The sequence below is a fragment of the Trachemys scripta genome, chromosome 7 (genome assembly GCF_013100865.1).
Source record: "Trachemys scripta elegans isolate TJP31775 chromosome 7, CAS_Tse_1.0, whole genome shotgun sequence".
NCBI classification, from domain to species: Eukaryota; Metazoa; Chordata; order Testudines; family Emydidae; genus Trachemys; species Trachemys scripta.
Window position 1 is genome coordinate 91,184,115 of NC_048304.1, and position 16,167 is coordinate 91,200,281.

General features: G+C 41.6%; 1 protein-coding gene across 6 annotated transcripts in view; it reads right to left on the minus strand.

Moving 5' to 3' along the window:
- SGMS1 (sphingomyelin synthase 1) overlaps nt 1–16,167 on the minus strand; it is a 198,079-nt gene that overhangs the window by 43,573 nt on the left and 138,339 nt on the right. For 4 of the 6 annotated variants that reach the window (XM_034776039.1, XM_034776040.1, XM_034776041.1 and 1 more), the window contains one exon: nt 8,302–8,358. The exons of the other annotated variants lie outside the window; for them this stretch is intronic. The gene's annotated coding sequence lies outside the window, so the exon portion shown is untranslated. The remainder of the gene's footprint in view (nt 1–8,301; nt 8,359–16,167) is intronic. 6 annotated transcript variants of the gene reach the window in all.

Sequence of the window (16,167 nt, forward strand, 5' to 3'; positions counted from 1 at the left end):
CAACCCATCTTCCACGCCAATAGGGATAAGCACAATAGACTTAAGCTTATTTTAAGAGGAGTGAGATCGAGACAGGACTAACATAATACTCTTACACAAAGAAGTCAATTTAAGGTTGTGTGGCCAGCCTCAACATTGGTATTTGCTAATTTCTGTGTGCTTGATTTTGGAACATGAATGTTCCTTAAAATATAGTTTTATATGTAAAGTTCTATTTTTTTAAAAGGCAAACCAACACACAGACACAACTGAAATTCCTTCATGTGGAACCATATTGATTCCCAAATAATCAGGATCTGAACCTAGGACCTTTAGCTCTGCAGCATAATCCTCTACTATATGAACCTGAGGAACAACTGCTAACAGCAGTAGACTTTTTTCCTATATGTAGACAACGCCACTGGCGGATAACAAACTTTACGTGTAACCTTGTGAAACTGCTCATTTACGTGTAAAAAGTGGAAAGCAATATTTGCCTGCCTGCCTCCTGAGTCTATGGATATGAGGTCTTGCTGAATAATAAAAAATATGAATTGCACAGGTACCTATACATACAAGACCTAAGACTAGAACTCAAAGTCTTCTCCTGGTGCCCAGCACAGCATCATTTCCTATAGGCTAAAGGGGTACTGCTGCAGTATCCTGGCCTGAGCTCAAGTTCTGTGGAGCCAGAAGGCATGATCATTGCAGAGAAACAGTCAGAGGTTTTAGCAGAAAGCCCCTCAAAACCTCTAGCAATTATGTGCAAATGGCAATTTTTGAGGCTTATACCTTACCCAAGTCTGGCTGAATTTTCATGGGGACAATGGAAGACCCCAGAATTAGCCCTGTCAAGATTCTAGGTTTCATTCATTCATGGAGAAGCTGGAGCTCAAAGAAGCAATTGAAAAAAGTAACATTATCAAAATTCTCTCTTCTCCAAAATATACCTCATTCTTGGAAAGGGCTGAACTTGGCCAAGAATTTCAGCCAGAAGCAGAAAGTGAGAACAAAGAAAGCTTCCACCCAAATTATTAAAATTTGGCAAAATTACAAGTAACCTAAAACAGAAGGGCTTATCCTAGGAAGTGGTAGGCAACCTTAAATACATATGTGTCACTACCAGCTCCACCTATAATAGCGTATCTGAGGTGTGAGGCTATATGGAATATTAGTGTTACCAATATTATAAAATTGCAAGGAATCTGACCAGATATGTCGTGTAAGGTATCTGTGAAAATGTTATGTTTTCCCAAGTATGATGATCTTGTTTATATGTTTGTATCACCTTTGTATTGTAAGTTATAGATATGTATAGTATATCTGTATTTCCAAAATTGTGCTTTGTTCCTGGGTGACATCCCACAGACAGATTGGCATCAGCACTGCCTAGCCTGTTCAATGTTCCATTGAGGGTCATCAGCTGTACAATAAACCCATTGAAAGAAGCCGGGTATACACCTTATGACTCAGCAGGACTTGTACGGGCATCCCTATGGATAGAAAGCTATTCAGGCTTTTGCATGCCCATGTGCTCTGTAACTTGTGTTTGGGACACAGGAAGTACAAGCCACATGGCAAAAGGAATAAAAAAGGCAGCTGCATCATCTCCATTTTGTCTTCACTCCTGCTTCTTACCTATGGACTACTTTTCTACAAACTGAAGCTCTGAACAAAGGACTGAATGAACCATCCAAGCTGTGGATGTGTTCCAGAAAGACTTTCAAGCCAGCAAATTCACCAGCACTACTAAGAACCTGATATAGTAACTCCCCACTTAATGTTGTTTCGATCTTACATCCCTGCTCAATTACAAAACATGCTCCATTTAAAGTTGTGCAATGCTTCGCTATGTCGTTTGGCTGCCTGCTTTGTCCACAGTTGGCGGCTTCCCTATCAGCTCCCCTACATGCACCCCCCTCAGCGCCTCCCGTCCGCCGGCAGAGCCCGCGGATCCGGGCCTTCCTCCTCCTCCCCCCGCCTCCTGCCCGCGGCAATCAGCTGGCTTGCGACGTTCAGGGGAGGGAGGGGGAGCCTGTGCGCTGCGCCTTCGCTCCTTCCCCCTCCCTTCTGAATGCTGCAAGCCAGCTGATTGCCACGGGCAGGAGGCAGGGGAGGGAGGAGCGAGGATGCAGCGGGCGGAGTAAAGGGGGGGAGAAGAGGCGGGTTAAGAGTGGGTGCTTAGGGGAAAGGGTGGCATGGGCAGGCCGAGGGTTGAGCCCCCAGCCCCTGATGCTTGCAGAGTAGGGGGAGCTGCCCCTGCTGCTGCGCAACATGCTTCTCCTAGCCTACAGCACCTTCAGCCTCCTTGCCTGCCTCATTGTCTCCAGTGCCAGTGGGCTGTGCCTGTGTGGGGTAAGGCGGGGGCACCTCCCAACTATAGTACTGTTCTGTATGGCAAAAACAAATTTCCCTGGAACCTAATCCTCCCCCGCCATTTACATTCTTTCTTATGGGGAAATTGGATTTACTTAACATCGTTTCATTTAAAGTCGCATTTTTCAGGAACATAACTACAACGTTAAGTGAGGAGTTACTGTATATGGACTTAGAAGTCCCTGTATGTGTCTGATTGCTTTACCATTTAACAACTCTCTTCTTGTTCTCTCTTTTTTCCTTATAATAAACCTTTAGTTTTAGACAGTAAAGAATTGGCAGGCAGCGTGGTATTTTGGGTAAGATCCAACCTAATACTGACCTGGCAACGTGGCTGGCCCTTTGGGGTTCAGAAGAACATTTTGTAGTGAGCAGAGTTTTTTAATAACTTCCCACTGTACTGGACGTAGGTGCCAATTGGGAGCCAGAGAATTGGAATGCAATAGTGGGGGCTGTGTGATTTCTTTTTTTAGATTCTTGATAACCAGCGTGGGGGATCAGGAACACAGTTTGTGACTGGATGGTGAGTCTGACTTCAGTATTATCCACCAGTTTTGGTAGAATCTGCTCTCCTTTTTGCAGCTTGCATTTTCAGTGAGGGCAGCCCAGGCACGTGTCACATGAGGTTTATTTAAAATATTATTTTATTGTATTCTTTGGGAAATAGTATGACTATGTAATAAAACACTCATATGCATTACGAAAATGAAATCAAACTACCAAGTCTCTCTGTGCTTTATTTGCTTGTTGAAAATTTGGCTAATAATTATCTGCACTTATGTAAGCATTGTATCTAATTAACATGGAAGGTAAAACTCAGTGCCAAACACACTACTGATACCAGCTATCTGATAGTTCAGAGAGGTGAGGAGCATATTACACCATCAATAAACTTATGTGTAAGTTGAAAATAAAGGGTTTTTCCTTAGTGAATGATTGCTGTCTTACTGACACTGAAAATGGATCATCTTTAAGTATCTATAGAAGAAAATGGTTGGATGCATGTATAGTGAGATCACTGCCCAAATCTATAACTGTCTGCAACTTTGCAATCTCTTTCCTTTCTCCCTTGGAGAGCATTATTCTATCAATCACATATGAAAAAAAATTTCTGAACAGCAGCACAGTGTACAGCGAAAGCAGCCAAGCTAGGCTGCAGACCCAGTATTTTTATTGAGGTAATTTCCAAATGTAAGGGAACTAGCTAGTGCCTGAAGAGGATCTGTGCTTATTTTGTAAATTAGGCAGAGTCTTAAAAGTAAAGATGGACTGCAATGCTGTGGAGTCTGTTACACAGACAGGTCATTGGTTGCCTACAAAACTGAAAACTGTATGGTGAATGACTGGATAAATGAACACATCTAAAAAGCTTTCATTTTTACAGCTTAAAAAATATAAAGTAAAAACTTCAAGAAAAAGTACACATTGGAAACCTGACCACTCCTTCAGCTTTATCTAATTAAAGACCTGTACCTGGCCCAGTGACAACGCACTAAAAATACTTCTGCCAAGGTATCCCATGCTGTAACACACATATATAAAAACGGAAATATCTGTCAATCTTCTTCTGCTAATCATCCAGAGGCACTGTGTTTTTGGTGTTTATTTGTCCACGTAGATAGTGAGGTAGGGACCATATCTTCTTCTGTGTTCCACATAGGGGATTGCGTACACTGTCCACACCCAGCAAATATATAATAAATAATAATAATAATAATTAATACTACTACTAATAATAATGTAGCAGCAGTATCTGGGAAAAGGTACAACCACTTACACCTCCTCCTTCCTTCCACATCACAGACTCCCTTCCCCCAAGTAAATGAGGGCTGGCCATGCCTCCCTTTGAACCCAGTCTAAGTGGGAAGATGGGATCAAGGCACTGTTGTAACACTACTGGGAGTCACCAAATTGGAGATTCTCTTGCTAGTTCTGCTTAGTAAATTGTTCAATCAGTTAGCCATTTAAGAAATACATAGGCAGCTGTGGGTTACTTCTTTTCAGACACTGGGCATATCTCCAACAATCTAATTTTCTTAGTTGTAAACTGCTGACTATACCCACACAAACAAACAAAACATTATAAATGGGCCTTTGATTTTCCCTGGAAGAGGGAGGGAAGAGTTGTGCAGTTAGAAGGAGCACAAGCCAGTAACTTAGGATATTTAAGAATTAAAAAAAATATATATATATATATATATATATATATATATCCAGGCCACTGATGTCATATCTGTCTTCTAGAAAAATTGGAATATTACAGTTTCTCTCAGGTTCACAACAAGGTAAATAAGAGTTGTGTGGAGCCTCTGTTGAAAAGTATGGGACTGTAGCCTGGCCTGGGTTTATAGCTTTGCTAACACTAGCAAACTGGTAAAGCTCACAAATCTGACCCCCAGCTCTAAACCCAGCCCCTGTGAGCTGGGCCCCCCCCCCACCCAGAGCCTAGCTCCCCACCCAGCCCTGGGCAACAGCAGCGCCACCCCCAAGCAGCACCAGCCCATTGGCACCAACCATCACCTAGCGACAGCCCATTATGTAATTGCAAATGTATACATACCATTAAAGCATTTAATATTTTTAAATAATGTATTTCGTGTATTTTCAAATTATTAAAAATTAATTTTTGAATGTATTTCACTGGTTATTTTTACATTTCCAAATACATGTTACTATAGTATTACAACTTTTTTTTTATGGAAGGGGCGCCTAAAATTGCTTTGCCCCAGGCCCCCTGAATCCTCTGGGCGGCCCTGGTGAGAGCTCCAACAGCAGGGGCCAAAGTTACTTTACTCAATACATTTACAAGAGTTGGCAACACTTACTGTCACGCACATTGGAGGTGGGCAGAGGGAATTAAAAAAAAAAATCATCAAGAGACAGACCAAAACACACAATTATATATATATATATTTTAAATGTATGATGGGGGGTGAGGGGAAGGTGTCTGACTCGATTTTTGAACTACTGGGCTTGTCAATACTGTAGTTGAATTCCACATGGAATTTGGGAAGAGTTCACATTAATTATTATGCATGCACCTTCTCAAAACACAGGATCCTCTACAGCAGTTCTTTTGTAGAGATTACAGGAAACTGTGGCAAAAATAAGGCCAGTTTTCATTTTCAGTGTCAGGTGGGACATGCCAGTCAGTCAGTGCAAACAGGGTTTTTAATTATAGGTCAAAATCAGATCAGCAGTTTGTCCTTAAAAGAGAGAGACAACATATACAGAACTCAATTTTAACTAACAACCTATGTAGAGAAATCACTCAGACTATGACTAAGGTGATTTAAAAATAAACCAAGACAATATTTAAGATGCAGCATTTCTTGTTACTTAGCTACAAATTATGTACTGTAAATCTTAAACTATCTTAGATAAAACCATAAACATGTAATTCAATGGCTATCCACAGAAACTCACTGTCTGGCCACCAGGCAACAAAACAAAATGGCAAATTATGGTGAAGTCTAAGATTTTGTCACGGATATTTTTAGTAAAAGTCACAGATAAGTCATGGGCAATAAAAATATCCATGATAAAATGTGAAGGTGCTAGGCAGATGCCGGGTGGCTGGGAGTTCCAGGTACCTCCTCCCCCCACACCACCACCTGAGGCGGGGAACTGTGAGGTTCCCCCATGCCATCAGAGCTGCGGGGTACCCAATTATGTAGGTGTACCTATTACAACACTGTTGTCCCCGTTATGGTTTAAAAACATAATTCAGTGATACAATGTACATGGGACTTTAAATTTAGTTTAAATACTATCTAGTCAGCACATACATACTTGAATAAAATATTTTCATTGCAAGTCTTGATTATGCAAAATCACTGCAGTCTTACTTTCTATGCCAACTCTAAGTTGCCTAAAGGAAATAGAGCTTGTTCACTGAGCAGTCACAAAATTTGGGAAGCATTTATTGTTTTAAGTATTAGTATCGACATATTTTAAAAGTTACTGAGACAGTATATAAGAATGAGATTTACACAAATAAAAAAAGATACAGAAAACAGGATTTCAGACATGTTACTCAGATCAGCTTTAGCACTGTTCTAGAAAATCTGAATCTTTTAATGAAACCATATAGAGATTAGCATTTCAAAATGAAGTTCTTCTGACCATCCCTCACACATGTTTATTTATTAACATCTGGTTGCCTACTTTTTCTTTTATTTTCTGTTTTACATAAAGGTATTGAAGTTGTCACAGAGGAAAGTGAAAGAGATATTAAATTTCTTCCTACAGTATATATAAAAGTATACATTAACAACCTGCCAACTCCAGTTACTGATTCCATGGCATATGTTGTGTAGGGTTCTTCTCAGTCATCATCTCTCTTTCAAATAATTACTTCATTATCTGCCATATGAAGAACTAAAGACTTTTCTTTTTTCTGCAGCAGTAGCTTTTAGTCAGTGATGCATGGCATCAAACTGGTGTATTTTGAGTACTTCACATTAAAGTAATTCAAAAGCCCTAGTGACAGCTAAACAAGAGATTTGCAATGTACAGTATCAGACTACAGTTTAAAGTACAGTATAAAATACTACTAGATCTCACTCACTTCTCTCCCTACTGGCCCAGAAAGTAGGTTACATTCAAATAATTCCAGACTTAAAAAATGAAAAATACTCTTGGGGCATAAAAAGAGAACGATACTTATCCTATTTCCATAAAATTGTTATAAACATACTCAAAACTTGGGCATTTCATTAGATGTCAATCAGCAGGCGGCTCAAATATTCTACAACTCTCAGTAATGAAAAACAGCTAGTTTCCCTTATGTGCATTTTTAAGTTGAAATACAATGCTTCTGAAGATTTATAAATGCTGTACCCTATAAACTGACACACAATCCACTGCTCTGTCCATAATCTTTACTGATTTAATATTTAAACCTGCTAGACTTTAGTTATCATATACGTGACTCCAGGCCTGTTTAAAAACAGAACGTACAATTAGGGATCATTGGTACAATAACTCCTCGCTTAACGTTGTAGTTAAGTTCCTGAAAAATGCGACTTTAAGCGAAACGATGTTAAATGAATCCAATTTCCCCGTAAGAATTAATGTTAATGGGGAAGTTAGGTTCCAGGGAAATTTGTTTTGGCCCGACAAAAGGTATTATATACATTTTAAACAATTTTAAACAAGTAATTTAATACAGGTATTAAACAGGCTGGTAGCCCCCCATCAGCTCCCTTATGCCCACCCCCAGCGCCTCCCGCCCACCAGTGGACTCCACGGATCAGCACCTTTTCCCTACTCCCCCCGCTTCCTGCCCGCGGCAATCAGCTGTCTTGCGGCGTTCAGGAGGTTAGGGGGAGGAGCGAGGTCACGGCACACAGCCTCCCCACTCCCTCCCCTGCCTCCTGCCCTCAGCAATCAGCTGGTTTGCAGCGTTCAGGAGGCGCTGCGTCCTCGCTCCTCCCCCCAGCCTCCTGAACACCACAAATCAGCTGATTGCCGCGTGCAGGAGGAGCAGGGGGAAAGCGCTGATCCGCGGGGTCTGCCAGCAGGCGTGATGCGCTGGGAGGGTGGAGGGGGGGAAATGAAGGAGGGCTGCCAGCTGTGGACAAAGCAGGCAGCCAAATGACGTTACAGAGGAGCATTGCACAACTTTAAATGAGCATGTTCTGTAATGGAGCTGGAACGCAAGATCGAAACAACATTAAGCGAGAGGACGTTAAGTGGGGAGTTACTGTACATAATAAATCTGATTTTCTCTTCACTGATGAGGCAGCAGTAACTACACTGAAGCTTAGGATTCTCACCCTCCAGGGTTGGCCTGGAGTCTCCAAGAATTAAAGATTAATTAAGTTTAAAATGTCATGTGAAGAAATCTCCAGGAATATATCCAACCAAAATTGGCAACCTTACTGAAGCTAAGGCTGAGATAGTATAAAATTCAGAAATTGTTCATGAAATCTGCATACTTACAGTAACTGTGCTTGCTTTTTCCTTTCCTATATTTTAAAATTTGGAAGTTTACACCATCTGTAAAAGAAAATTAACAGAAGGTTTTATTTGAACAGTTCAATTGTAATATTTTCCCTAAATTATTTTAAAATAGACTGTCTAAAATATGAAGTTTTTAGTACCCTAAGTAATATTACCATTATAGAAAGCAATATCTCAATATTTGTTTGCAATATTTCATGTGTTTTCCACATTATGATTTCCCATGACCAAGGCTACGATTTTATCAGGGAGGTTGTGGATGTCACGGAATCCGTGCCTTCCGAAGACCTCCATGACTTCAGCCCTGGCGACAGAGCTGCAGGGTCCTGCTGCCTCCTGCAGAAGCTGGGAGCTGTAAAGTACCCCCCGATTGGGAGGCAGTGGGCCCCCAACCTGCTAGCTGGCCCTGGGCAGTGGGGGTACCCTAGAAGCTCCCAGCTGCCGGAGGTAGGGGGGTACCCCGGCAGCTCCCCGGCTACCGCCGCGGGGCAGGAAGGTACCCCGGCAGCGCCCCACTGTAGTGGCGGCAGGGGGATTCCCACAGCTCCCCACCGCATGGGAGGGGGCAGGGGAACCTTGCAGCTCCCCTCCGCCGCTGGGGGCAGGGGACCCTGGAGCTCTGAGTCCCCATGGGTGGTGGGGGCCCCAGAGCTCCCAGTCACCCCACAGCTGCCCAGTCCCTTGCACCAAAATATTTTGAATGCACTAAGACTATCTCTGGGTATTACATTGGGTGATGTTTGCACGGATTATGGGGAATTCAACTGTCAACTATATTTTCAACCCTTTGTAACTCACTAATTGGAGGTTATTAACCACCTTTTTCATAGTACATCACCCTTGTATATATTTGCATCAGCATGAAGCTGGTTATCTTTCTGCTCTGTTGCGGTAATACTCAAGCTCTACATTACTTTGCTATAGCAAAAGAGGCTGGGGGGCGAGGGGAGAAGTATACTATTCTATAAATAGGGCCCTTTGTTTTCATTTTTAATTTATTTAATTTTTCACAGGAATTTATCACTTTATTACAAGAAGAACAAAAACAGGTGACAATCAGTGCAAAAAACTAGTATTAATTTTTCTGGGTAAACATCGGGGTTTATTTTGGTGGACGGAAAGACCGGGGGGTGGGGGGAAAGTATTCAGTAGATTAATGCTTTGAACTCCGATCATTAATGTGGTTTGCTGCAGAACTAAAACAGAACTCAAAACACAATGCCACCTGAGTTTAAGAAAACAAATATCTGTCTAATCCCCAAATATAACTTTTCATTTGAATAAATAGTTTACTGTTGTAGACTTAGAACTAATTGCTTATAAATATTTACATTTAATAATTAAACTGCACCATTTGCAGCACATACACTCAACTTCATCCTTTTCTCCTGTTTTTGTTTTTTCAAACTTTCAAATACTGTACTTCTTTGCGTTTTGAAACATATTCTGATACAGATTTTCGTTTTCTTCCCATTTTAATGTGTCAGATCTTTAAACCCTTATCTGGTTTAAACCAGATTCATCAGTACATTCAGATGCCCATGCGCTTCAGAGCTTGCGTGTGTGCCTGTTTGTTTATTGTATGTATCTTCTAGACCAGGCCTGCACAACTCGTAAAGCGGCGAGGGCCATATTACTCCAAAGAAAACAGCTGAGGGCCGAAACCACCCAAGCGTTGCCAAACCCCCCTCCCCAACGCCACCCAGCCCCCCCGAAACACAGCCCCCCCCCCCCCCCGGCGCCACACACCACATGGAAACAACCCCCCAGCGCTGCCGAAACACTACCCCCCTCAGTGCCACCTGCCCCGCGGAAACAAACCCTCCTTCCCCAGCGCCACCCCTCCGAAAAAGCAGTATTGACCCTCGGTAATTTGTTATAGCGGGCCCCTAAGGTAGTATAATTAAGGTAAAAGAAAAATGTCTTTTTGCTAGAAGTAGAATAAGATCTTCCCCCCACTTTGTAATCAATTGCCCTGTTGAATGAATGAGGTGTGAATGAGGAAGGCGTGGAAGGCAGGCACCTCCAGACAGCTGCAACTCTTGGAGAGGGCAGGGCCGGCTCTAGGATTTTTGCCACCCCAAGCAAAAACATTTTTGGCCGCCCCCCCTTTTTTTTCGTGCCCCTCTGTCCCCAGCCCCGCCCCAACTCCACCCCTTCCAAACCCCTTCTCCAAATCCCCAGCCCCGCCTCCTCCCCCAGCGTACTGCATTTCCCCCCCACCATTGCTTCCTGCGGGCCCCCCACGACCTCCCGCCCTAGTTCACCTCCGCTCCGCCTGCTCCCACGGGTGTGCTGCCGCTCCGCTTCTCCCCCCTCCCTCTCAGGCGAGGGAGGGCAGAGAAGCGGAGCAGCGGTGCGTTCAGGGGAGCAGGCGGAGCAGAGGTGAGCTAGGGTGGGGGGGCGCAGGAAGTAACGGGGGGTAGAGGAACCACTCCCCGCTCCAGCTCACCTCCGCTCCACCACCACCGCTGCCTTCCCTGAGCGCCCCGCCGCTCGGCTTGTCCTCCCTCCCAGCCTTGCTGCGTGAAACAGCTGTTTCGCGTGCGGCAGCCTGGGAGGGAAGGGGGAGAAGCGGAGTGGCGGCGGCGTGTTCAGGGGAGCAGGCGGAGGCAGAGCAGAGGCAAGCTGGGGCAGCGGGGGCACTTTTTCCCCCATGTCTCGGAGTCGGCGCCTATGATGGCCGGCACCAGAATGCTGCCCCTAGAAATATGCCGCCCCAAGCACCTGCTTGTTTTGCTGTTGCCTGGAGCTGGCCCTGGGAGTGGGGATGGGAGCCAGACCAGATCAGATCAGTAGAACAGGTCAGCCACCGATTCACTGCTTGCCTCCTCAGCCCCCCTCCCCTGGCTCACCTACTCACTCCCCGCCCGCTCGCCTACTCAGCCCCCCCCCCCTTCACCCACCGCTTGCCTACTCACCCCCCTGCGGGCCGCACAGTGAGCCCACCTACTCAACCCCCATGGGCCGTGTCAGTGAACCCATGCGGGCCGCATGTTGTGCAGGCCTGTTCTAGTCTAATTCATAGCCTTACTCCCAAGAGGCAGCTTTGCATAAACACAGACTAATGTATTATCGTAATACATATATCACATGCAATGTATTGTAGTTTCCTAATAAAACAAGTTATTTTTTATATATTTGAATGATTAAAAAGTAGGGTGAAAATCAGAAAAAAATGAGTAATACTTTTTGTAAAATCTGGGAATTTTTCGGTAAAAATCCGTTTAAACTGAAAACGAAGGGCCTTACTTATAAATTAAAAATGTGACCTTTGGTCCAGGTAATATTTTACAATCTATCAAAACACAACTGGCCATGTACAGTGCCACACAGCTCCAATTTATTTTCCTCTGCTACTGCAAATTACTAATTGCCCCAAAGCCTCTGATCATACAGTCCTTTCTGAATTGTGTACCATTATATATTTCCATGTTGCTCTCTACATTTATTTAAAAAAAAAAAAAAAAAAAAAAAAAAAAAACTTACCGGAAGATAAATTTTTTGGGCTGGATTACAAACTGAAAAGCTGTTTAAATCCTTTACTTACTGGATACACATGCATAGACATTTGAATAAACATTTAATCAACTAATAGAGGTACGTCATTCTAAAGAGTATATTGGTAAGTGAACAAGGCTTACACATCAAAGCAGCTAAAAACCCAGTAAATCCTGAGGGAATTGGAAAAGAGGAAGATGTCAAGCTATATTATCCCCCTCTTCTCTGTTCAACACATATGTAGCCCCAAATAAATTCTAACACAGAACAGGGAACTGAAATCTGTGGTTGGTGGATGCTGTAGCTTCGTGAATACACCTCTACCTTGATATAACGCGACCCGATATAACATGAATTCTGATATAACATGGAACAGCAGCGCTCCAGGGGGCGGGGTTGCGCACTCCGGCAGATCAAAGCAAGTTCGATATAACGCGATTTCACTTATAATGCAGTAAGATTTTTTGGCTCCCGAGGACAGCATTATATCGAGGTAGAGGTGTATTAGCTGGAATAAAATCCAAATTAGTGTGATTGTTAATTAAAGTAGGGTGATAAAGTCTATGAGTTTTGGCTGCACTCTGGCCTGGTGAAGATGTTTCTACAAGCTTGCTGGCATTTGCTTCCATTAAAAGAAGACCTGAAATAATGTGAAGCCACAGCTTTACCATTCTTGGGGAAGGCAGGGAGAAAGAAGCATGTTAAAAAGATGACACAGATGTATAGTACGATGACAGACAATACTGTAGAGCGTGGCAATTTATATACCATGCATTTGTAGTTTTGATTAATGAAGCAGCAGTGGTAATAGGGTATAACTGAGGGCCTGTCTACACTTAAAATGCTGTAGTGTAGATACTACCTATGCCGATGAGAGGGATTCTCCCATCAGTGTAGGTAATCCACCTTCCTGAGAGGCGGTAAGTAGGTTGACAAAAGAATTCTTTTGTCTACCTACCACTGCCTACATGTGGACTTAGGTCAGCTTAACTATGCTGCTCACACCCCTGACCCTTGTAACTATTAAAACTTGCCATGTAAATAATATCAACATTTTAAAATACTAAGAGAAATACTGCTCTGGCCTTTTTTGGAACTTGTACAACATTGTTAAAAAGTGTAATATTCATAGTATTCTGTCCATTCTGTACAGCAGAAATACTTAAGAAATGATTTTTTAAAAGCAAGTGCAGTATTAGCTCACCTAAAATGACATGGCAGTTCAATCTTCAATTTAATACACATACCTACATTCACAAGTTCTTACTATGGGAAGACTCAATAGCCCATCAGAAATCCCGATTAAACATGGATGTTATTTTAGGTGTTACAAAAAATGTGCTTTGAGATGGGTATTTATTTTATGGCATCAAGGGCAAAAATAAAGAAACTTCAAACATGTTTTTTTTTTTTTTTTAAAAGTGCTCCCGGCTGAATTATTCTTCAAAAAAACAAGTTATAAACCCATATGGGGTCTAAGACAGATATGCTGACTGACCAATATATACAGAGCAACAGATAATTCTGTACATACAGTAGAACATCAGAGTTATGAACACCTTGGGAATGGAGGTTGTTTGTAACTTTAAAATGTTGGTAACTCTTAACAAAACGTTATGGTTGTTCTTTCAAAAGTTTACAGATTAACATTAGCTTAATACAGCTTTGAAGCTTTACTGTGGAGAAGAAAAATGCGGCTTTTGACCATCTTAATTTAAATGAAACAAGCACAGAAACAGTTTCCTTACCTTGTCAATTTTTTTTTAAAACTTTCCCTTTATTTTCTTTAGCAGTTTATGCTTAACATAGTACTGTACTGTATAGGCTTTTTCTTTTTTCCCCTGCTGCTGCCTGATTGCATACTTCCAGTTCCAAATGAGGTGTTTGATTGACAGGTCAGTTCATAACTCTGAGGTTCTACTATACTTTAGTTGCAAGAGAAAAGCATTTCTGAGACACAACTATTACATTTAAAAATAATCACATGCATAAAGAATTAGCACTTTTACTGTTACAAGCTAAAATATATATATATTACCACACCTTCAGTTTCTTTTTTTGGTTCAGGATGAGTCAAGTGTAAATGAATAAAACGTGATGATTACAATGTGTGAACTACACTAGACCAGTCACTGCATTTATAGATCTAATGAAATTTATGCTGTCAAGCTTACATACAAGATTGCTAAAAGTGACAAGGTATGAGTTAAGCCTTGATGGACACTACCAACCCAGCAGCATATTTTATCAGTGGCTGCAACAGACCAGACAGCACATCTCGCTGCCCTCTGCCTATGACGTGTAGGATCATGCAGCCTTCTTACTTTCTAAAATGTCATGATGGAATTTTTAAGAGATGCAGTGTGAACAGTAATGATACCCAGCTTCCCCTTCCATTCAAATTAGTAAAACAGGGGAGTGTAACAGTTTGGAACCATTACAAGATTCTGGGAAAGGGGACCACCGTCAGACCAATCCACCCTTCTCTTGCTACCAGAGGATGACAGATGTAGGGAGGGAGAGGGTATGTACACTATCAGCCCAAGTCCAATGAGATTTCATGAAACACTAGTCTGAGATGGGTTTGAGACTGTGGCCAAACAACTGTAACAGCACTAATAAAAAACACACTGTTGGCCTAATGGTGGTTCTATTTGAGAGACTCAAGTTTGATTACCAATAGCAGTCTCTTCTTGCCTACTCCATTAAGAATGGGGAATGCTGCACAGACACAGGCTTAAGTATCTTCATCTTAAAACAAACAAACAAAAATTACCGATATTTTTGAAGTGCTATGGTTACAAGTAACACCTAAAATTACTATAACTGATCGAGAAAGAACTGGACAGAGAAAGCATTTCTTTCATTAGTTAGTACATTTCACAGTACTTTGTTGATTCAGTTTCTCGTTTGCGTAACATTTGTACCCAGCAAAAAGGAAAAGAAACATTTTAAAATTAGGAACCTGTGATCATAAAGTTGTTGAAATTCTCATTATCCACCAAACTGTCAAATCTTTTTTGAATTCCACCAAACATTTAGTCTACATAACCTCTAGGAGCAAGTTTATAGTAGTATTTCCTTTCCTCATATACAAATTTGTTGAATTTTCAGTCTCCAAATGCCTTCTTGTTCACATCTTATGAGAGGGTAAATAAGAATGCTTGATTTCATACCATTCATGATTCAGATAGCAATTTTTTTCAAGCCCCCCAAGGCTGTGATTCTTAATGGGTCAGCTTGCTAGGATTTTAACAATGTTTCAGCTTTCATTTTAGAGAACAGCCTATTGGGTGATTAAATCTGTGGCCTTAGTGGTCCAAAATGACAATTGCTGTGTGATTAAAATCTTGATGTCCTAGTGAGGTGACAGAGCTGGTAGTTTTGGAAAATCAAGTAAATGACTCTCTTTTAAAAGAATGTATAAGAAACTTGTAAATTAGGATACCCTACATTTGGCATCAAAAACAAAGAAGGCAAGGTAGGGATCAGGGCAACAGGCAAACGCTCAAACCAGGTCAACTCTGTTAAGCCTAATTTTAGGTTTACCAGTCTTGATAAATCTCACTATTTTTCTCTTTTTATCCTTTCCTGTTCCACCCTTACTCTATAACATGGTAACATCAATAAAAATGTCATTTCTGCCAGGAGTACCAGGAGTACACAGGAATATTGCTCAACTGTTTTTTATTGTAGTTTTTGGCTTGTTTCATCCTATGAAAACCAATTGCTGTTGCAGACTAGCAGCTTCTATCTTTTCCAGCCCACTAAACCCAAATTTTAAGAAGATCATCATGTTGGTTACTTGCCTTATTAAAATATGCATTCCAGATAAAAGTGCAAAATATTAAGTATAGACACGTATGTAACCAGCAGACTGGTATTGCCGGCTCACAACTAAATAATTTACTTCAATGGGAGTTGTGAGTCCCAAGGTTAGGGCTCATAAGCCTCAAGGTCAATTAACTGGCAGGAGAGTTTATCTAAAAGCAACTGTTGTAAATGCAATATTTGTTTTTAAATAATGTAGATTTAAAAAATATACTTGTTTCATGTAACCCGATACAGCAAAAATTTCTCCCTCCTATGTATTATTCAAGAAAGCCAAGGTGATAAAAGACTGTTGAACATTAATTGTTGTTTGCTGTGTACAAAACAAGCTCTGTGCAGCTCAAAAACTTTCTCTTTCACCAACAGAAGTTGGTCCAATTAAAGATATTGCCTCACACACCCTCCCTCTCTGTTGAACATTAAGTCACTTCTCAGATGATTCTCCATTCTCCTTACCAATTATTAAACCTCTTACAAGGCAGAAATAACACCCATTAGTTTAATAATTAAATC